Here is a 23,810-nt window from a genome sequence, read left to right on the forward strand (position 1 = left end):
AGGCTGTTATGCTGCAAATGGTTTGCAGGTGAAGACGCACCTAAGGACTCCCTCAACACTTGGAGCAGATGGGTGGAACTGACTCAGCCAGAACCCCCAAGGGCATCTCCTGCCACCTGCAAGTGGCCTTGTCCCTTAACCCCAGTGTGCCATACAGACACCATGTCCTAAATGTGCCACTACATGGAAAACGTAGCAAAGCACTGCTCTGACAAATTATGTTTAATCAGGGAATAATTTGATGGGACGAACCAGAGGGGAAAAGTAAATAGAAGTGGGAAGTCAAAGTTCTTGGGCACAGACAAATCAACAGTGAGGAAGTCAGGATGAGACTGGAAATTGGTTCCTATTCTCCATCTCCTTGCAAAGTTAAATAAGTAAGATCTGCACAACAACTAAACTATGTTGGAAGAATAGTTCTTGGCTGGCAGAGTTAAGCTCTTGCTTTAAAAATGATTTGTCAATTAAAAATAATATTAATAAATATTAACTAGTTAATTAATTAAAAAGATAAAGCAGCATAGCCAGCAGCATGCATAGAATTGTTCGACAGTTAAACCTTTAGCAATGGCAACAGAAGAACTGCTTACAGTGTTACATGAATATTGCACAATCCCTGTTCTGCATAGTGAGAAAACTTCCAGTTTTCCCTCAGTATGGGCAGGTCCATTTCACAGAAAAACAGAAGCATAAAGTGCTCCTCTCTTCCCCTACTAAAAGTACTGGTGCATACATTGACACCAATCCCACAGTTCTCGGAGAACAGGAAAAGAGAAGAGAAGCAGAGCAAGTAGCACTTATGAAACAGATGTCAGCCTAAATAACCAAAAGAGTCAGAATCTAGTTTAAAGAGAGTTTTTTCCAGCACAAAGTTTGAGGATGGCTGCCTGAAAAATACAGATTATGATGAGTGGAAATCAGTGCTCTGAAGTGTAGAAGTTTGGGGTTATTTTAGATAAAGCTTAGGGAAGCTGAACAGAATTTCAACATCTTTCTATATAAGGCTTGATGTATAGTTACAATGAACTGATTGGTCGAGGTGGTCTTTTTCTTTCGAGAAGGCATGTTTAACATTCAACATTACAGATGTAACAGTCATGGGGTCTTTTTTGTCATCTGGTCTGAGTTAGGTACAGGACAATAAAGGAGGCAATTAATCTATAACAGAGATCAGTGACTGGAAGGCGAATAGGTCTGGCCTCTGGTTGTTTACAGAACAAGAACAATGAGGAAGAGAGCTAATTTATAATCTAAGAAGCAGAAGTTGCAAATATGCTACGTGACTTAGTCTCCAGGGCTTAAATTCTTCCTTGGTATAATAAATTTAGAGGGTCCTGCAATTTTATGTTCTTTTACACAGAAAAGCCTCGAAGTAATAAATAAGTCATTGGTGGAAGACATTTAGCAAAGCACATTGGAGAAAAGCAGTACTGTTTATAAGGATTCTGTGCTTACCAAAGACTGAACTTTGGAAAAATTATCTAACAAGACTGGGTGGTCACTTTAGTTTGTATTGTAGGTCATAATAAATAAGTCAATAGTTCAGTACAGGTGGGTGTATGAGAAAAACAGTAGAAAATTCAGAAGAGGATCAGCAAGCCCAAATATCAAGAGAATAATAGAATATAGAGCAAATTAGAATAGACATTTCTCTTAGCCATATTTGTCAAAGTGTTTGACCACTGCTTTGAAGGAATGGCTTAGAAGCTGATATAAGAACCCAGCTACGGCCGGGTGCAGTGGCTCACGCCTGTGGTCCCGGCATTTTGGGGGGCCGACGTGGGTGGATCATTTGGAGTCAGGGGTTCAAGACCAGCCTGATCTCTAGCAGAGTTCACCCTGTCTCTGCTAGAAATACAGAGGGATTGGCCAGGTGTGGTGGTCTGCGTCTTTGGTCCTAGCTGCCTGGGAGGCTGAGGCACAACGGTTTGAGCCTGGGAGGCAGAGGTTGCAGTGAGCCAAGATCACGCCACTGCACTCCAGCCTAGGTGACAGAGCTACACTTTGTCTCAAAAAAAAAAAAAAATGTGGGGGGTGGAGGGAGAACCCAGCTATAGCAATTGTCATTGCTGTATGTGGCATTATGCTTTAGTTAATTTTTCAGCTAAATTTTATTTCATTCAGTAATATGGTTCTTTCTCAATTAACTTTTTTTAAAGAGAAAAAAACTAAAGAATCTAGGTTTTAGCTTCTCTCTTATAGCATAGCAATGACTTTAAGTTGGTTTCTCTTACTATAGTTTTTTTTCCAAATCTTTCTTCCACATAATTATTAAAGAAACTCTTTGAGAACAAATTATTTTATGTCACCTTCCTGCTTCTGTTGTTCCAATGACATCTCATAGCTTCCTGGATTGTTTAAATTCTTTCATTTGGCACTTACATTTCTTGAGGATTTCTTAAATCTCAACTTCTTTTGCTGCCCCATACCCATCTGTATCCAATTCCATCAAACTGCTGTCATTCCCCAAACACACAATGCTTTAGTGTGCTTTGTGCCTTTGCACCTGCTGTCACCCTATGAACATGCTCTTCTCCTTTGTGCACTTGCAAAATCTTTCTCATCCTTGAAGCTTCAGCTCCAGTGTCACCTCCTGTAGAAAGTCCTTCTCTCTTCTCTCCATCTGGTGACGTGTTCTCTAACCCTAAGCATGTCTTGATCATGGAATTTTTTACAGGGTATTGCCATCAGGACCTGTTTCATGGCTGTGTGACCTATGCAGTATCATTGAGCCTTGCACTCTGAAGGGCCCCGCACTTTATTTAATGCTCTGTTGTCATCATCTTGAAATTCTTAATAATTTTAGCTTTGATATGTGTTTTGTAGGTGAAGTCCAATGGGACAATTAAGTATGCACATGAACAGAAGAGATATATGCAATATGTGTGCAATGGACTGAATGAGCAGAAGAGATACGTGTGATATGCATGTAAAATGTATATATGAAATCCTAGCCCTCAGTGTGATGATGTTAGGAGATGTTAGGAAATTAGTCATGAGAGTGAATGCTTCATGAATAGGATTAGTGCCTTATTAAAGGGACCTCAGAGAGAGCTCTCTTGCCCTCTTTCTGCCATGTGGGAATCCAGGAAGACAGCCGTTTGCCACCCAGGAGCAGGCCCGCATCAGAACTTGACCACACTGACACCTTGATCTTGGACTTCCAGCCTCCAGAAGTGTGAGAAATAGATTTCTGTTGTTTTTAAGCCACACTGTCTATGGCATTTTATTATAGCAGCTGAACTAAGCCAATGCATGTCACCCATTTCTTACTGCCCCATTCACATAAACCATTTGCAATGCCAAAGACCATAGAATTCCAGTGCACCCACAATGCATGAGAGTTCAGCAAGACTCAAAATTATAGTACAAGATAAGCATGTTACATGTACTATTGAGGAAGCAGTGGCACTTGCAATTCCAAGAGGTCATGCCTTACCTTCCAAATAGAACTTTCTTTGAATGCATTAAAGAAAACAATGATGTTGTAAGAAACATGAATGAGCACGGAACTCTATCATTTTTTCCACCTCTTATTACTTCCCTATATTAGCCAACCACTCCTGCAGAAAATAATATAGAAGAAAGGGAAAGATAGGGCAACCCATAGTTCCTTTGCTTGCAGTTCATTACTCATTAGCAAACTAAAAGTAGAGTGTTGATAGAATGCGTGAATGTCAAGATGTAAACAGAAAAAACAGTCGAGTTAGCCTTGTGGAGCATTTCTACTGTTCTACCAAAAACAAAATGCTACAATTATGTAATTTCAATGATTCTTCATGAGTTTAATGTTGTCATATTTGAATTTAAAACCAGCATTGTACAATATAAAGATGGATGACAAAATTCATGCTAATAATTTAAATTTTAATTTTTTCTTTACTTAGAATGATATTAAATACCACATTAAAAAATACCATGCCAAGTCAAGATAACCTAGAGAAAAAAAAAGAATTTTCAAATTTTAGTACTGCTTATGTCACCTTTTATCTGCTTTTTCAACAAGAGGTTTCACATTTTTATTTTGCGGTAAATCCTACAAATTTTATCGCTGGCTATGATATGATAGTAAATTCAGTTTTTGTTTTCAATGTACTACAATAACTTAGGAGTTGCTTAAAGATGGGAGGATTGTGGTAAGTTTTTATTTCCTCTTATTATTCCTGGTGTTTACATATAGCAAACTCTCAAAAAATGGATTTCAGATGGAAATTGCAGTTAAGTTTAATGTTTCAAGAAAGCCAAGACCAAGGAAGCAGTTCTTTTTCCAGATGCATCTCAAGTATATTTTGTCCTGAGTGTGTCAAATATGGAATCTACAGAGTAAAATCAATTCCCTGGTCAATTGGCCCTGGATTTGAACACTGGCTAGGTCTATGTTAGGCACTGTAGGAGATTCACATTGTATCTTGGAATCATTCATGAAGCCTGTCTGCTTACTCACAGAAACATGGAATAACAAGTGCAGAGGATCGGAGCTGGCAATGGACATGCACATGCAGGCATAAAATGGGCTGGGAAATTTGCCTCAGATACTAAACTGGATGTTTATCTAGGTAGATAGAAGCATGATTCCTCCATTGGCAACTCCAGTGGCTCAAGATGAGGTAAAAGGGCTCCAACATATGGACAAGGACCAGCCACAAGTGTGGTCAGTGGCCTGGGTCCCCAGATTGTTATCAAACAGGCATTATGTGGAGAATTTATGTGAAACAACTTGGGAGTTTGTCACTAGGAAAGCTGGGAATCAGCAGCAGAACTCCAGGCCTCAAGGAAGTACAACCGGAAGGGAAGACAGGGCCCCAGTCATGGAGGGCAGTGGAATCAGGAAAGGTTCCCAGAACAAGACCTTGAAAGGACCAGAGCAGGAGCCTGACCCATAACTAACGCTAAGGGTGGGATGGGGAGCAAAGAAGCAGAGACAGTGATGGGCTAAGGCACTCAGTTGGGTAATGACAAAGAACCTGAAATGGATAGGGAGAATAAAGGAGAAGGCCACCTAGAGGCCAAAGAAAGTATTTCAGGGGAACGAGGAAGAAGAACACAGAGCAAACATGCAGAACTTAGATAAAAAACATATAGCTTGGTTAGAGAAAAAAGACATATATATGTGAAACAAAATAGAGTTGAAATTCAATATAACATATTAGACCCAAATAATGGAATTCTTATTTAAGTGCTATGAGAAGTCAGAATGAGTTGGAGAAGGGAGAGAAAGCTTCCTGGAGAAGGTGGCATAAGATCTGGTTTAAGGAAAAAATATTCAGTCCACTCAGGAGGGATATACTGAGCCTGCAGAGAGCTGCATATGGGGGTGGTCTCTATAAGGGGTTTGTGCTTAGGAGTGTGAGGTGTAGGGAAGAATAGTATGGTAGGCTGAATCATGCCTCTTCCAAAGAAGTCCATGTCCTCATCCCCCAGAGCCTGTGAATATTGTCTAATATGGCAAAAGGAACTGTGCAGATGAGATCAAGAGATTGAGATGAGTAGATTGTCCTGGATTAGCCAGGTAGGCCCAATACAATCACAGTGGTCCTTATGAGAGGGACACAAGAGGAGTCAGAGTTAGAGAAGAAGACTGACTCTTTATGATGGAACCAGAGACTGGAGTTATGTGCTTTGGAGAAGGAGGAAGTAACTACAAGCCAAAGAACACAGTCAGCCACTAAAACCTGAAAAAAGCAAGGAGGCAGATTCTCCCCTCAGAACCTCCAGAAGGAACAACCCCACCAACCTCTTGATATTTGCTCAAACTGATTTTTTGCTTTTGCCTCCAAAATGGTAAGAGAATATATTTGTGCTGTTTGAGCCACTAAATGTGTTGTAATTTGTTTCAGCAACAATAGGAAACTAAAACGAGCAATAGGAAACATGGACTAAGCTATAGAGCTCTTTGTGGTCACTACAGCCATGCTTATGAAAAACAAATGTAGCCAAGCATATGAGAGAACTTGCTGTGAGATGCTTTCTTCTGTGTTCATGATGGATCACAGCAGCCCACCTCGAGATAAGCCCTGGACAGTGGAGGCTCCAGTGAACTCAACCTACAGCACCATGTTGAGAATCCTCAGCTGCCAACAGGTTTTTTTCTCACAGTCTGGAGGCTGGAAGTCTGAGACGAAGGTGCCAGCAGGTTAGTTTCTAATGAGGGCTCTCTTTCCAACTTGTAGATGGCCATTTTCTCACTGTGTCCTCACATGGCCTTTTCCCTGAGCATGTGAGGAGAGAGAGATCTCTGTTGTCTCTTCCTCTTTTTATATGGACACTAGGTCTATTGGATTAGGGTCCAACCTCTATGACCTCATTTAACCTTATTACCTCATTAAAGGCTCTATTTCCTAATACAGTCATATTGGGCATTAGGGCTTTAACATGTGAATTTTGTGGGGGAAACAATTTAGTCCATAACAGGTGATAATGATCAAGATGGCATCATCCTGTACTTTTAGGATCCACGACCTCATATATATCATTGTTGGGAAGACCATATCAGAAAGCAAAATGAAAAATACTTCCAGACCACCTTTTAATTTTCATGCATTCTCAAGGCTTTCCTAATGTCGCAGTCTGTCAAGGAATTCATCTATGTGCCCTAAAAAAGAAAAGGATACCAGGTGGGATACTGTGGCCTTTTCCCCCACTCACCTATGTGAAATACTAATTATAGAAAGTACAATGGAGAAAATATTTTGTGTAAAACCTTGCAGCTGGGACCCTGCTGTCTGGATGTAATTATACAAACTGGAATTGATTTCAGGCAGGACATGAAGGCTACCATTCCAGCTACATGAAGTGCCTAGGGAGCTCCTCTAATTACCACTAACTAGAGATTTAGTCTTATATCTCTTTCAAATAACGTCAGCAGCAGCAGAGACAGCCTGCACCTTCCAACATCACACTCTTTCATTAGTTTGCTCTGACTCACCCTCCTCTCATCCTACCCGTGATGAACTTTCCATTGAGTGATTTATTTTTCCATCTACTGAGCCACTGCCTTCTTTTCACCTTCTTTCTTTCCTACCAAATAATTATTGTGTCTCCTCTATGCAAGGACATTCATATATGCTATTTTATTCAGGCCTCATTATAACCCCGTTAAGTAAATATCATCCCTCTAGATGGGCAAAGTGGGGGTCAGGGTAGTTTTGTGGCTTGACAACAGCATTGAGTCACCCCAGTGAGGATCTGGAGGGATAGAAGGAGAAAAGAACAGGGAGAGAAAAATGGAAAAAGTAGGGGAGACGGGGAGAGGCCAACACTACAGGGGGCTGGCAGTAGTGAAGTCTGCAAGGCTCTATCTCTACCTCCCTACAGGGTCAAGATGACTCTACACACTCCCGAAGGTCCTGTGCTCAGAGACTAATTTCATGAAAATTCATTGTAATCAGAGTTTGTACAACCTGCTTGATGAGAATTCACTGGACTTGCTGCCCATATATAAAAAAATGGTAGTGCTTCTCTATAAATAAGCTCTGGCTCTTCTGCCTAATGAGAGCTTACACTCAGCCTACAGGAAAACATGCTCTGTCTTTGCCATCAATTTCCTTTCATGCCCAGTGCATGAAAATAACTGTTTTTTTTTTTTTTTTTGCCTTTCTTTCATAGATTTCTCTCCAGCCAAGTTAGAACATGACCCCCAAATCTGCCCAAAGGCCAGCTAGTTCCCTGGGTCGGCCTCAGATATGAGCAGAGCCAAGTAGAACCAGTCCTGTCATGTCCCACGCATCCAAGCACTGGGGAAAACTGGCTCCCCTCTCAGCTGCCCTGTCTCTAGGGCTACAGCTTTTATTTCTTTGGGAAGATTTGCAATGGCCTGGTTCTACTTTTGTTCTTTCTCTCTGTGGCCTCTGAGTTGGGTGACATGGGCTGGATCCCACAGGACAAATCAGTAAACATTGTCCTACCTCTGTTTTTCTATGAGGAAAATTGAAAATAATCACTGAGGTGGTTAATTTTATATGTCAATTTGACTGGGCCATGGGGTGCCCAGGTATTTGGTCACACATTATTCTGGGTGTGTTTGTGAGGGTGTTTCTGGGTGAGATTAACATTTGAATCAGTAGACTGAGTAAAGCACATTCCCGCCCCAGTGTGGGTGGCCCAATCAGATGTAGGCCTGAATAGAACAAAAACACTGACCCTCCCTCTAGTATGAGAGGACTCCTCCTGTCTGACTGCTTTGGCCTGGGACATTGTTTGTTGTTGTTTTGCCTGCCTTTGGACTCAAACTGAAACATTGGCTCTTCCTGGATCTTGACTCTGCCAGCTTTCAGCCTGACACTGCACCATGGGCTCTTCTGGTTCCTACATCTTCAGACCCAGACTGGAGGTCCCCAGCTTCTCACCACGGATCTCTCAGACTCCATAATCACGTGAACCAATTCCTTAGCGTGGATATATACTCATTCTGTGTCGCTGAAGAACCCTGACTAATACAATCACTGATAGACAACTTTCGTGAGACTTTTGGAGTGTGGTTATGTTTACAAAAATGCACAATGTCAGACAAATGCACGATGTAAAAACCACAATTTGACCAAGGCCTATCTTAATTTAGGGGGTGGAAGAGAAGGGGAAACTGATGGTTAGTGTTCCAATCTGCCCTCAGACTGATCTCATTCACTGTTGGTCCCCAGTGCTGAAATCAGTGTGGATGGTATAATTTCTAGTCTCTAAATTCAGGAATTAGAAAATATCCATTTCTTTATTTTCTCTAAATCAAATGGAATATAAATGTATCTATCTAAGCAAGCTGTAATGTTAGAAATTCATCTAATGTAATATTGGGCTGATTCCTATTCAAATCTAATAAGATCCTGGAAGTCTTAATTGTGCTTAGAAAATACCACTATCCTTCAGTTGCTTTGGGGGTCTTCATTCTTCAGGCCATCATGAATGCCACTACATCTACATTGCCTAAGTACCAGGTCCCTCACACTCTGGTAACTTTAAGTCAGGTCATCTTATGGCAGATATGAAAATGTTTGCAGAGAATGGAAATCCACCCCCTTCCATAGGCACCCTACTACCAACTCTGATGTGTTGCCAAACATTTGGGGCACAGAATTAAGCTGCAGCAAATTTGAAGATAAGTTATTTTCTTTCAATTAGTAATTGGGTCCAGGTATACCCACAGCCCATATATTCTTCTCCTCACAAGAGGGAAGTCTTTTTCCCTTCTCTCCTTTTCCTCAAAGAGTTTATTTAATTACCACATTTCCCCTTTTCATTTATCCAAAATATCCTGTATTATTGCTTCATTAGGCAAAAAATAAAAAATAAAACAAAAAACAAAAACAAAAAAACTCAAGCTCTGTAGATTTCAGACTGCAAGTTTGAGGTGTTTTATATCACTTCTTCTGAAGGTAGTGGCTAGACAACTTTCAGGAGGGAAGTGTACTGGTAGTGGTTTGCTTCGGTTGTATGGGCATTATTAAACCCTTGTGTCTAAGAAGAAAAGGTACAGTTTGCCTTTAATGGGCATGAGGTAGAGTATATTGTTCTTGCCAACCAAGACCAACCAAGATGCCTTTTAGTTTTATTCTCTCCCTTTCTAGATTCCTGGCAAACACACAGTCTAATATAGAAAGGTTTCATATATGCATTGCACCACATGGTCCTCCTTGTTTAATCAGATTTGTTTGAACTATGGTGGGCACCTAACCCAAGAGTAGCCAGTCTCTGACACAGCCTCAAGTAAGTGCTCTGCCCAGTAAGTGCACATTATATGGATGATGATGGACCAAGTATGGACCCTTCATATTAGGAAGTTTGAATTCAGAGACAAAAAATCATTGATAACAGTAGAAGTCACAGACACAGAGAAAGAGAAGTGATGGGAATGAAGAACCAAAGAAAGAAAAACAGTCCCCTGGTGCTAACCTAGTGACAAGACACCTAGTGATTAGAACTATGTTATCACCTAAGAGGTCCTCCAACTCCTCTTTTTCTGAAAAGCCCAGCTCTGTGTGTCCCTGTTGTCCTTCCTTACCTGCATATTCTTTCTGCGTATCCTAATCCTCTCCACGAACCTGAGCCTCTCTGTGTTTCTTGCAACCTGAAGGAAGCTCGCTCACATTTATTTCAAGAAAAGCTTATAAGGCTTAAGTGTTAGAGTAAAGAGCAACAAATAATTTACTGATTATTTAAGATTCAAATTACAGATTATTTTATTCTAAAGTTTGAAGATTAAGAAGTCCTAGAGAAATAGCCACCAATGAAAATGTCTCAAAACATACTAACCTCTGCCCCTGATCCTTCTCTGGATTTTGGTCTCCCTCTGTTCTCCTTCTGCTTTTCTTCTGGTTTACGAACCTACCTCCCAACTACCCCTCTACGATCTATCTTTCTCTGATGTGACTCCTTTTGTTTCCCTTTGGTCTCCTTGTTGTGTGACTGTCTCTCTCCCTGTCTCCTTCAACATCTCCTTCCCTTACTCTTCTTTTCACACTCTCTTCCTTTGCTAGGTGCCTCTACGACAATTTACCTCCTATTACTTTCCTTATTGCCACCCTTTAAAGACCACAAAATGGAAAGGAAATTTCTTTATTAGAATTTATTGTGTCTATCACATTTTGTGTCCTATTTTCTTTATTGAATAGCAGGTGACTTGAGCATTTAATTTTTCGCCTAACAGAAGGAAATACCTAAACAATCTGCTTTTGCATGTGCTGCCTGATTGACTATTTTACCCAGAATCTGTGACCTTGGCAGAAAATAAAGGCTCACCCAGGACTCTACATAGAGGGTTACTAGGGAAACAATGGATTCTTTGATCTGCTTATATTTGAAAGGATTTTTAAAATCCTTCTGGAGATTCAAGCTGAAAAGAGAAAGATGCAATAAATTATTTACTAAATTAGATTATTAATCCAAAAGGCACAAAGCCGTTATTGCAGTGAAAGTACCGATTTCAGTTTTATTATATAAAGATATCTCTCCTGGTGATACCCTGGAGCTGACATTAATCTTTCTACTAGATTGGTTTTTTAATGTTCCCACTTTGTACATTTCCTTTGTGAATCTGAAAATAAAGTTTCAGAATACATCTTACCCTCCATAGACCAAAACTAAAGCTACCACCTTTATCATAATTCTTTTCATCCTGTCAAATGATTAAATTTTTTGTACATTTAATGTCAGCAGGGAAAGTTATCCGGCATTTGACAAGCACTGTCATGCTAATTACTCCTGGTGTATCCAAGAGCATAGTCACCTGCCACCTAGTGTCTTAACCAAAAACTGCAGCAAAGGATCCACTCAGCTAAGGTCTTCCGGCTCCCTCTGGCCCTCCTCTTTGGACTCTTGGGGTTTATCTTCAGACTCTCTTGAGTGGCAGGCAACTCTCTCTGTGAGAGGTGACTAGACCTGACTCACCCACTCTAAACAGCAGAATCCTGCCTGTCACAGTAGAGTAGGGTCCCTCTGGTCTATATATGAGAATACTCAAAGGAGTACTCTGACGCCATGGGAGAGCAAAGGATGGTCGAGGATGGCTGAAACAGTGGTATGACATGACAAGTGTACATAGCTAATCTTATACTGCTATCTCAACAATAATTCCATGCAGTGATTGCAATGACATTTCAATTTAACATTTCACTAACTTTTCTGTTTCTACTATGTGCTGGTGACTGTCCCAGGCCCTGGAATGAAGCAGCGTCAGATAAGAGTCCTGCCCTCGTAAAGCTTACATTCTATGGAGGAACACAGCAAATAAACATGAATCTGTATTAGGATAAATATTATAAAGGAACTAAACAGGGTCATGAGGCCAGGCACGGTGGTTCACACCTGTAATCCCAGTATTTTGGGATGCTGAGGCAGGCAGATCACCTGAGGTCAGGAGTTTGAGACCAACCTGGTCACATGGTGAAACCCGATCTCTACTAAAAGTACAAAATTATCTAGGTGTGGTGGCACATGCCTGTAATCCCAGCTACTCGGGAGGCTAAGGCAGGAGACTCGCTTGAACCTGGGAGGTGGAGGTTGTAGTGAGCCAAGATCACGCCATTGCACTCTAGCCTGGGCAACAAGAGTGAAACAGTGTCTCAAAAATAAATAAATAACAGGGTCATGATAAACTTATGGGAGAAGACGATTTTGTTTAAGGTGGTAAAGGAAAGCCTTTCTGAGAAAGAGGCATTTGGGTGAGACTCAAATATGGAGAATATTCCAAATATAAACATAGCTAGAACAAGTCATTCCAGGAGGAGGGATCAGCAAATGCAAAGGCCTGGAAGGAGAAAGGGGCCTCTGTGTTCAAGGACCAGGAAGAAGGAAAATACAGCTGAAGTATGATAAGTGGCAGATAGAATGGTGTTTGTTTTCTAAGCATTGCTGATATAGGATGTGAAAAAAAGAATTGCCTTCCAAGGTTTAAATTTTGAAATCAATGCATAATGGATCATATATTTATTGAAACGCCTTTTGGTTTGTCAACCTAAGTAAGGAACAGAGGATCTCTAAAAGAAAATGAGGCCGGGCGTGGTGGCTCAAGCCTGTAATCCCAGCACTTTGGGAGGCCGAGGCGGGTGGATCACGAGGTCAGGAGATCGAGACTATCCTGGCTAACATGGTGAAACCCCGTCTCTACTAAAAATACAAAAAACTAGCCGGGCGTGGTGGCGGGCGCCTGTAGTCTCAGCTACTTGGGAGGCTGAGGCGGGAGAATGGAGTGAACCCGGGAGGCGGAGCTTGCAGTGAGCCGAGATCATGCCACTGCACTCCAGCCTGGGAGACACAGCGAGACTCCGTCTCAAAAAAAAAAAAAAAAAAAAAAAGAAAATGATATTTATTTAAGAATAGGGTATTGGAATGGGAATATGGGAATATCCATGCCATAGTAAACTACGTGTGTATTCAGGGAGGTAAAAGAGGACTAAGGTTTCTAAAGGTTCTTTTGTAATAACACTTAGCTTAAAAAGCAAAAGGATTGTTCAGCTGTACAAAAATGTTTTCTTTCTTTATAATAGTATCATAAGTTTTTTTCTATTTTTAAATTTTAATTTTTTTTAACCTTTTAAAACCTTTTTTGTTAAAAACTAGGACACCAACACACACATTAGCCTAGGCCTACACAGGGCCAGGATCATCAATATCACTGTCTTCTACCACCACATCTTGTCCCACTGGAAGCTCTTCAGGGGCAATAACACCCATGGAGTTGTCATCTCCTGTGATAGCAATGCCTTCTTCAGGAATACCTCTTGAAGGACCTGACTGGGGCTGTTTTACAGTTAACTTTTTTTTAATAACTAGAAAGGGTACACTCTAAAATAACAATTAAAACTATAATATAGCAAATACATAAACCTGTTACACAGTTCATTATCAAGTATTATGTACTGTACATAATGTGCTGTACTGTACGTACTGTATGTGCTGTACCTTTTTTTTTTTTTTTTTTTGAGATGGGGGATTGCTCTGTCACCCAGACTGGAGTGCAGTGGCATGATCATGGCTCACTGCAGCTCAACTTCCAGGGCTCAAACAATCCTTCTGCCTTGGCGTCCAGAGTAGCTAGGACTACAGGTGTGTGCCACCATGCCAGGCTAATTTTATTTAGTTTTTGTAGAAACGTGTTCTCCCTACATTACCCAGTCTGGACTCGAACTCCTGTGCTCAAGCAGTCTTCCCTGCTCAGCTTCCCAAAGTGCTGGGATTACAGGCGTGAGCCACCCCACCCAGCCCCTTGTGCTATACATTTATACTACTGGTAAGGCAGCATGTACAGTAGCATCACCACATGAGTAGTGCACTGTGCTACATTGTTATCATGGCTACAATATGGCTAAGCATTAGGAATTTTTCAGCTCCATTATAATCTTATGAGCCCACCTTCCTATATGCAGTCCTTGGTTGACCAAAACATCGTTATGTAACACATGAACATACTCAGGATGGTCACTATCTACCATAATCACTTGATTCTCAATAATATCTGGGTTCCATCATGTCTGGAATAAGGGTGATGAATAAATTGGTTCCTATATTCAAGACCTTAGAAATTTGAGATTAGAGTAGATAATAAACATGTGAACACATAATCATGTCCAGCACTGTATGGCAATTTTTAAACAATATGGCAGAGGTATGTCAGGAGAAAGGAATTCATTCTTACTAGAAATATATAGGAAGAGGTCAGTGAGAATATCATAATGGAACTGACTTTTGCAGGACTTGAGTAAATAAAGGAGGAAAAGTAATTGCAGGTACGGGGATAGGGCACATGAAAGGAGTGAACAAAATGCTAAAGGATTCATTAAAGGAATGTGGAATGATTTTGTAAGACTAAATTCTAGAATCCACTGGGATGATGGTACAACAGAAATTTGGGGCTGATGCAAAAATTAGGCCAAAAGTCATAGAAGCCAAAACGTAGACTGCTTAATGTCCAGGCATGAGATTTAGGTTTTGCTTTGTAGCAATGGCAGTTCATCAAAGGATGTGTGATGTGTAAAATTCCTTTGTCAGCAGCTCAGAAGAATGGGCTCAGTAGGCAAAAGGCAGAAAAGAATAGAGGTAGGAGTATCCCTTCAGTGCTGCCTTGCCACTTGTCCAGGCAAAAGAGATGAAAACTTGATTTATGTTGGTCTGTAGAGGCAGAGGGGAAGAGGTGGTTTTAAGAGACCCGGGACATAGAGAACCAACAACACCCTGTGATAGGGAGAGGGAAGGAGATGGGACATTGAGGTTGACTCCAAGGTCTCTCACTACCTAGGGGGTCAAATGGTGATGATGCCACATACTGAGATAGCAAACTGAGGAGAAGGACACATTTAGGTTTCCAACACATTGAGTATGAAACTCTAGGGGAACATTCATGTAGAGCTGTCCCACCTTTAATTGAAAGTCTAAGCCCCTTCTCCAACCCCATCACTTTATTTCATATACTTATAGCTGCTTTTCACAGACTGCATACTGTATACTGCCTGCTAAGCTTCATGACAAGTGATCTAGGCAGATGTCAACAGCCACACATTGCAAAGAAGAAAAATGAGCACTCAGAGATGTTAAACTTGTGCAAGATCACACAGCTGATAATGTGCAAAGCCAGATTTGAATCCAGTTTTGCCTAATTCTAAAGCCTTTATGTCTTCCAACATATTTTGCCTTCTCCTGATCTTGTAACATTTTCCCCTTTTACCCTACGAGACAATTCAGCCTACCTGTTTTAATTAGATGTATAAAATCATTCTTAGCCTGAAAAAAAAAAATGGATTAGTCACTTCATTCTTAGCCAGGGTAGAAGAAGAAATAATAAAAATACTTGCTCTGAGGCATATAGCTGAATTCTTCTGGAGTGTGGTAAGTCCAAACAAACAAATGAGAGTTTTGTGAGTTGAGCCCTAGAAACATAACTATCTTATTTCATAAGGTAAAATGTATATTTCATTAATAAGAAATCATTATTTATAAAACATTAATAAGTTACCATCACCAATTCTTTGTTAAACAGTGGACTATAGAGAGAGAGTTTGGGCTCTACTTTTGCTAAAGTAAATCTAGTTACTGTGTTGTGAAAATTCAGTATTTCAAGATTTCCCCACCTGTTAACATAGCTGTGACAACTGTATTTTCAAGAAGCTTTTAGAAGTCTCAGACAAAGCTACTGCTGGTGGTAAGATTTAAAATTTTCCCTCAAATATCAAACATGGAGTTCACTCTCCCATTCCTTTGGGTCAATCTCAGAGAGAAAGGGATAATCCTTCCTCTAGTCTTCTCTGCCTTTTGCCTACTGAGCCCATTCTTCTGAGCTGCTGACAAAGGAATTTTACACATCACACATCCTTTGATGGATTACCATTGCTACAAATTTTCTTAAATCTGTGATGGAGTCACACAGGTTACCCACAAAGTCGTGGCTCTCAACCCTGACAGCACATTTAAATCACCTGAAGAACAACAGCAGCAACAAAAACACTGCCCAAGGCAGGGTGGGGTCCAGGCATCAGCTAATGCCAGGCATCAGGGCAGGGTGGGGCCCAGGCATCAACCACTGCCCCAAGGTGGGCAGAACAGAGTAATGGGAAAGAGGTTTGGATTTCAGAATTACAGCTATGCAGTTAATCCTTAATACATATTAAGCATTAGTACACAAAATAAGAGAAGAGTATAATGAGGCTGGGCACGGTGGTGCACGCCTGTAATCCCAGCACTTTGGGAGGCCGAGGCGGGTGGATCACGAGGTCAGGAGACTGAGACCATCCTGGCTAACACGGTGAAATTCCATCTCTACTAAAAATAATACAAAAAAACTAGCCGGGCGTGGTGGCGGGCACCTGTAGTCCCAGCTACTCGGGAGGCTGAGGCAGGACAATGGCTTGAACCCGGGAGGCGGAGCTTGCAGTGAGCCGATATTACACCACTGCACTGCAGTCTGGGGGACAGAGCGAGACTCCGTCTCAAAAAAAAAAAAAAAAGAACCACTGTATTAAGGTGTTATAGTAAGTTCTCTCAGCAATAAAAATGGTTAGCAATAAGTAAAAGCCACAGCACTTTTCACTTCATTCACTGCTGTGTCATGTCAAATTCCTAATTCTTGTATTCTTGCCTCAATATATTTAATAAAGGAGGGAATATCAAAATAATTGAATTATTCTTCAGAAGGAAATCAAATATCATCCCTTAGACTTCACTTGATAAAGCTCCAAGACATTTAAAATTACCTTTTTACAGATTAATGTATCTACCTGTACATGAATGTATGTTCTTTCATATGTTTAAACGTGTATTTGTGCTTTTCGAGGGTGTCCTTTCATCATCACTTTTCCAGATGTCTCAGTTTACTCAGCTGCTCTTTACAATTAAGTTTGTTGTTTAAGTCAGTTGGTCTGGCCACGATGCTCTTCACAGCACAAGGAGAGACTGCCAGTACAGAAGGTAAGGGTCTGGTACCAGCCCAGCATAGGTGGGTCTTATTTCTTTTTTAATAAGTTTTATTTGTTTGTAATTGACAAATAATGATTGAACATGTGGGGTGCAATGTGATGGCTCAGTATACATTCTGTAATGATCAAACCAGAGTAATTATCATATTCATCACCTCAAACATTTATCATTTCTTTGTGGTGAGAACATACAAAATCCTCTCTTCCAGCTATTTTGAAATATATAGTACATTGCTATTAACTGTAGTCCCTCTACTGTGTAATAGGACACCAGAACTTATTGCTCCTGTCTGTCTGAAATTGTGTACCCTTTGATCAACATCTCCCCTTTCCGTATCCACACACTTCCCCAGTCTAGTTTAGTCTCTAAATCTACAAGTTCAATTTTTTAGATTCCACATATGAGTGAGATCATACAATATTTGTCGCTCTGTGCCTGGTTTATTTCACTTAACATAATGTCCTCCAGGTTCATCAATGTTGTACCAAATGATAGAATGTCCTAGGCTTAATCTCATCCCTACTACTAACTAGCTGTGTCCTTAGGCAAATGGCAAATGGCTTAATCTCTGAAAGCTTGTTTCCTTATCTATGGAAATGAGGTTAACAGTAGTACCACCCCACAAGGGGTGGTACTCACAAGGTTTTTGTGGACTACGTTTAGTATTCAGTAAATACTACCTGTTGATATTATGACTTTGTGAAAGTTGTCAAAATTAAAATTGAATTGCTTACATTAAAAAAAAAAAAAAAAAAAAAAAAACCTTGACAAATCCAGCCAGGGAAGCCTATGAAGAGAAAGTTATCATGCATGGATATATGATAACAAAAGCTGTCACAAAAGATTGCAAAAACGGCAATCTTATATAAAGACCATTAAAGGATATTAGTCCATTCTTGCACTGTTATAAAGAACTACCTGAGACTGGGTAATTAATAAAGAAAAGAGGTTTAATTGGCTCAGGATTCTCTAGGCTGTACAGGAAGCATGACTGGGGAGGCCTCAGGAAACTTACAATTATGGTGGAATGTGAAGAGAAAGGAGGCAAGTCTTCCAAGGTCAGAGCAGGCAGAAGAAAGAGCGGGAGGAGGTGCTACACATTTTAAACAACCAGATCTCATGAGAACTTACTATCACGAGAACAGGAAAGGGAAAATCCACCCCCATGATCTAATCACCTCCCACCAAGCCTCTCCTCCAACACTGGAGATTACAATTCAACATGAGATTTGAGCAGGGACACAAATCCAAACCATATTACACACCTTACACAAAAATACTTCTGCAAGGACATCTACCCAGAAACAGCCTGTCCAACCTCAGACAGACATCACCCTTTTTACTGATCCTTGTAAACAAAAATAATTATCTCAAAATAATTATGTAATCTTCATCATTTTTCCTTTAAAAGCCTTTACCTCCTTGAGTAGTCACGTAGTTTACTATGGTACATGTATTCCCATTGCAATACCCTATTCTGAATAAATATCATTTTCTTTTAGAGAGCCTCTCTCTGTTATATAGGTTGACAACTTCCAGAAGCATCTTTGCTTTTAATGAAGATATAAAATGCTTGCAAATTTTTGAAGAAGATATGAAGTAGAAACATAGAATTTTTGTGGACTTTGAGATAAACCATTTAAAGCAGTGCTTTCCAAACCTTAACATGTACACAAATCACTAATAATCTTGTTAAAATCCAAATATTGATCCAGTATGTCTGAGGTGGGGTCCGAGATTCTGCAGTTCCAACAGGCTCCGTCAGTGCCAATGCTGCTTGTCCTGGGTTGAAATCACTGAGCTCATGTCCTGGAATATGTGAATTACCCAGTAAACATTAGCTATTGGTACTGTGACTTCCAGAAACCTCTTTGATTTTAAGTAAAATTTTAAATATTTTTAGGTTCTTGAAGTAGGTAACATTAAGTGGATCTTTCAAAACCAGAGGATGATTATAAGATGTAACTATTCTTAATTATTTTGTTTTGGTATAAAAAGGAGGAAGGAGTGTCTTTTATTTCTATCCTTTTAATAAGCTGCTTTTTCCTCTCTTACTCAGGGGGGTATTTTTTACATGCCTTAATTCAAAAGTCCAAGTCAATGCTGGAATGAGCTAAGACTTTGGGGGACTGTGGGGAAGGCACAATTGGTTTTGAAATGTGAGGACATGAGATTTGGGAGGGGCCAGAGGTGAAATGATATGGTTTAGCTGTGTCTCCACCCAAATCTCTTCTTGAATTCTGGCTCCTATACTCCCCACGTGTCCTGGGAGGGACACAGTGGGAGGTAATTTAATCATTGGGGGCAGATTTTTCCCATGTTTTTATCATGACAGTGAATAAGTCCGATGGTTTGAAAAAGGGCCATTCCCATGCACATGCTCTTGCCTGCCACCATGTAAGATGTGCCTTTGCTCTTCCTTTACCTTCTACCATGATTGTGAGTCCTCCACAGACTGCTGAACTGTGAGTCAATTAAACCTCTTTCCTTTATAAATTACCCAGTCTCAGGTATGTCTTTATTAGCAGCGTAAGAATGAACTAATACAGTCTAAATCTAAAGTTTATTTTGTTGTACACCTCCTGTTTTTGGAGTTTTACTTGCTTCCAACACAAGGAAGGCAACTTTTCCTGCTTCCATGATGACAGAAGGCAGGTAACTCCTTTATGGAGTTTCAGCTTTTTCCCAACAAAGAAGATGAGTTTGAGTTTTTTCCTGCTTCGAAAATAGTAGAGAGCAGTCTTCAGCCTGAGACCTATCCCTAAGTAAGTAACTGAATTGGGGTTTGTATTGGCTAGATTAAAATTAACAACCAGCTGGTCTTAATTTCTCCTTACCATTAGAGTGCTAAGTAATTGTATAAGTTGTTCAATCATTTGTTTGTTTCACTTAATTGTTTTTTTGTTGTTGTTTGTTAGTGTTTTTGTTATTGTTTCTGTCTTTTTCCCATTGGGTTTGACCAACTCTATCTGACTTGATCATATCCAAAGGAAAGTTCCAAACTGTGGGGAACAACGTCTTTGAAGTAACTAAATTCACACACACACATACACACACACACACACACACACACACACACACACACACACACACGGTGTGTTGCGGGGGAAAAGTGGCCAGCAAAAGGGAAAAAAGGAAAGTTTTTTTATTTTCACTACTTAAGGGGCTTTATTTACATAACAATTCCACCTTTTTGCTAACCAGGCCAAACTGAAAGCAATGGCTGTTGCTCCACACTGCCATTCCATAGCTAAGGTTCTGCCTTCTGTTTTTCACCGTGACAGCCTGGGTTTGGTTCCTAAATCAAGCCCTTTCTACTTTGATATGCAGTACTTCTGAAATAGCTGCAATTTTCCCTAGCTGAAATATGATAATGAGATTTAAAACGATTTTTTAAAGGAGCTCAATAGTTAAAAGTCTTCTTAATTAAAAGCTAACATCCAAGATGTGTGTGTGAATGTATATGTGTGTTTGTATTTAAGAGGCTATGTTTTTGGGGTTTTTTTTCTCTCCTAGGACTTTGTGTGTGTGTGTGTGTGTGTGCTTCTTTTTTTTTTTTTTTTTTTTTTTGAGTGAAAGGTTTTTTTCTTGTCAGTTGACTGAATTCTGTTTTCTTCATTTACTTCTGCTGTCTCTCCTTTCTCTTGCACCCTCTGCTGCATGGGGGAGCTAAAATAGTTTATAATAGCCTGGGGTTCCTTAAAGAAAATGGAGAAGGCATCAGACTCCCTTTTGGGGAGAAACCTCTGTTTTTTGTTATAGAACCCTAAGAGTGTAAGCAGACAACTTCATCTCAGCTCTTAAACTGCTTGCTTTTGTATTGTGTTACCCGATTTTTAACTAAAATAGTTATCACAACGGAGGATACTCTAGGTTTTTAGGAAGAGTGTGGTTTAGACACTTAGAAATGTCTTTGTTTAAAGAAAAAAAATTAAGTGCACTGCAAAAGCATCGTGATGAGCCTCATAATAACTCTCCTTTTTCGGAGACCCAGGATTCATTCAGTGTGGGCTCTGCCAAGAGCTCAGAGACCCAGTTAAAAAATAGGTAGTCCCTACCTAAATAAAACTGGTCTCCTTATACAATCCTATGCTAGATTGCTATAATTTTATGTTTGATTTGGCATCCATCTTTAGTCTTCCTCTAGCACCACCAGACTTTTTCTCTCTGTACCTTGAAAGGTAAATTTTGCTCTCTGAGTTTTCACCTAAGAGTTGTTTCCTTCAATATGCAGATTGTCTGACAACTGCCAGGGCAATGAAACAGGTTATCAAAAGTTTGCAAGTCTAAGACAGGGGAAAAAAAAGGAGGTCTTATGAGTCTATAAGATGTACTTCTATCAGGATGCCTAATACATCTATGTATTTATGTGTTCAATACTGAAAAATATATAAAAGAGCTCTAATTAACTGGCTTAAAGAAAAATAAAAGCATTTAAATCCTTTATCAGAAAAAAAAGACTAGTCAAATGTTTTTTCACCTTTATGTGACTTAAGTAAAATCTTTAATAAATAAGCTAGCTTTAAAATTATTGGTAAAGTAATACTAGAAATGTCTTAAGAATTGCCAGCATACATTTTTGTTTGCATTTATTAATCAAGCAATTTCATACAAATACTGCCAAGCCCTATAAGGTGTCAAAATTTGGCATAGGGGTCACAAAACTCTAAACCCAACCCCAAACAAAATGGTCTTATTTCTGTAATTTTTAATAAATAAGTCATTGATATTGGTTTAATGAAAATAGCTACATCTTGAATTATTTAGTAAAATTACCATAACTTCTAACCTGTGGCAGTAAGCAGTCTAGTCCACAGACAGGAAAGAGGTTTGTTTTGGGAAAGGGCTGTTATCATCTGTTTCAAAGCTAAATCATAAACTAAGTTCCAAAAGTTAGTTAAGCCTACACCCAGGAATGAACAAGGACAACTTGGAGCTTAGAAGCAAGATGGAGTCAGTTAGGTCAGATCTTTTTCACTGTCTCAGTTATAATTTGGCAATGGCAGTTTTATAACTTTAAATAATGATTATCATAGTTTTCATAACTAATCTAGGTAAGTGATTAAAATAAAACATTTAGGTAAATGTAATGAGATAAATACTTGTAGACAAACTTGGCATAATTTAGAATCTAAAGTTATATTAAATTAAATAATAAATATTACATTTCTTGAGTATCTTCCAATAAAACTATATTGTAGGAAAACATTCTTCAAAAAAAAAAAAAAAAAAAAAAAGTATGTCCTTTTTAAAAGAAAGGTGAACAAGTTTTGTCTAATTCAAAGCTTTTTTTTTTTTTTTTTTTTTTTGAGATGGAGTCTTGCTCTGTCACCCAGGCTGGAGTGCAGTGGCATGATCACAGCTCACTACAATCTCCGCCTCCTGGGTTCAAGCAATTCTCCTGCCTCAGCCTTCTGAGTAGCTGGGATTACAGGCACCCACTGCCATGCCTGGCTAATTTTTGTATTTTCAGTAAAGACAAGTTTCACCATGTTGGCCAGGCTGGTCTCAAACTCCTGACCTCAGGTGATCCACCTGCCTCAGCCTCCCAAAGTGCTGGGATTACAGGCGTGAGCCACCATGCCTGGCCCTAATTCAGAGCTTATTTAAAGGTTAGGTATATAATGAGGTAATATGGTTTGTCTGTGTCCCCACCCAAATCTCATCTTGAATTCCCAGGTGTTGTGGGAGGGACCTGGTGGGAGGTAATTGAATTGTGGGGGCAGGTCTTTCCTGTGCTGTTCTTGTGATAGTAAGAAAGTCTCATAAGATCTGAAGGTTATTATAAGGGGGAGCTTTCCTGCACAAGCTCTCTCTTTGCCTGCTGCCATCCGTGTAAGATGTGACTTGCTCCTCCTTGCTTTCTGCCATGATTGTGAAGCTTCCCCAGACAGGTGGAGCTGTAAGTCCAATTAAACCTCTTTCTTTTGTAAATTGCCCAGTCTCTGCTATGTCTTTATCAGCAGTGTGAAAACAGACTAATATACAAGGTAAAAGGAACCAGGAAATAAGAGAGACATAAAGGAAGTTATAGAAATAAAGGAGTATTTTTTGGTAAGAAAGCTTAAACAGAAATAATTTTATATGAGAAAGAATCTTGTATGGTAAATTTAGTCCTAGAATAAAATGACTGGTTGTTTAAGAAAGAGGGATGTTCAGGGCAAACCAGAAAGTCCAAGCATGTGATGAATGGTCTGTGTAAGTCCCAATAATAGTATTTAAAAAACCAAAAACTTTTATATGATCAAGTTGCCTATAATTAAAGGGTAATTATAATGGTATTTCCAGAGATTGGGTTTGGTGGGAAAAAAACCACTTATACACTAAAGAATTGGTTAGAACAATGAAGTTTTCTTAAGGGGTTGATTTACTCTTAATAAATTATAAGAGATTCTAATTTTTTAAATCCAAAGTTCAACTTTTATTGCATCTCACCTTTTTTTGGTTTTCTCTCCCCCTTTTAAAGGATGTGAAATATGTAACACTCTTCTTCAACTCATTTTCAGCTCATGTAAGTTTTTTTCCTCAGGTTCTGTTTGTTGTGGTCTGATGCTAACAATGTTTTCTTAAAGGTCTAAAGGAAATGTTTTCTTTCAACATAATATTCTGTGCACTGCAGAAGGCCTTTTCTTTTGCCTTTTGGCAACTGGCCTAACAGATTTTACATTTTATCAAAATAAGTCCTATGCCATTATTATTAAGTTTTGGTTTGCTTAGAAAAAAATTGAGATGAAAATATTTTTTAATTAAAGTTATTACATCTGTGTATCTTTCTGTATGTGCTTTTAAAGTCCTTGTGACATTGAGTTACAGGGCTTTAAATCCTGGGTCTAAAAAGGAGACCAAGTCCTGCTAAATCTTAAACGCTGACAGCAATTAAAGCGTCATCTTCAGGTCTAGTAGAATATGCCAATCAA

At 39.5% G+C, this 23,810-nt stretch overlaps 1 long non-coding RNA gene across 1 annotated transcript in view; it reads left to right on the forward strand.

Moving 5' to 3' along the window:
* LOC106998863 (uncharacterized) overlaps positions 1–23,810 on the forward strand; it is a 50,142-nt gene that overhangs the window by 6,523 nt on the left and 19,809 nt on the right. The window contains exon 2 of the long non-coding RNA XR_013418186.1: positions 23,360–23,404. This is a non-coding gene — a long non-coding RNA (uncharacterized LOC106998863). The remainder of the gene's footprint in view (positions 1–23,359; positions 23,405–23,810) is intronic.

The sequence above is a fragment of the Macaca mulatta genome, chromosome 6 (genome assembly GCF_049350105.2).
Source record: "Macaca mulatta isolate MMU2019108-1 chromosome 6, T2T-MMU8v2.0, whole genome shotgun sequence".
In the NCBI taxonomy this organism is placed as follows: Eukaryota; Metazoa; Chordata; class Mammalia; order Primates; family Cercopithecidae; genus Macaca; species Macaca mulatta.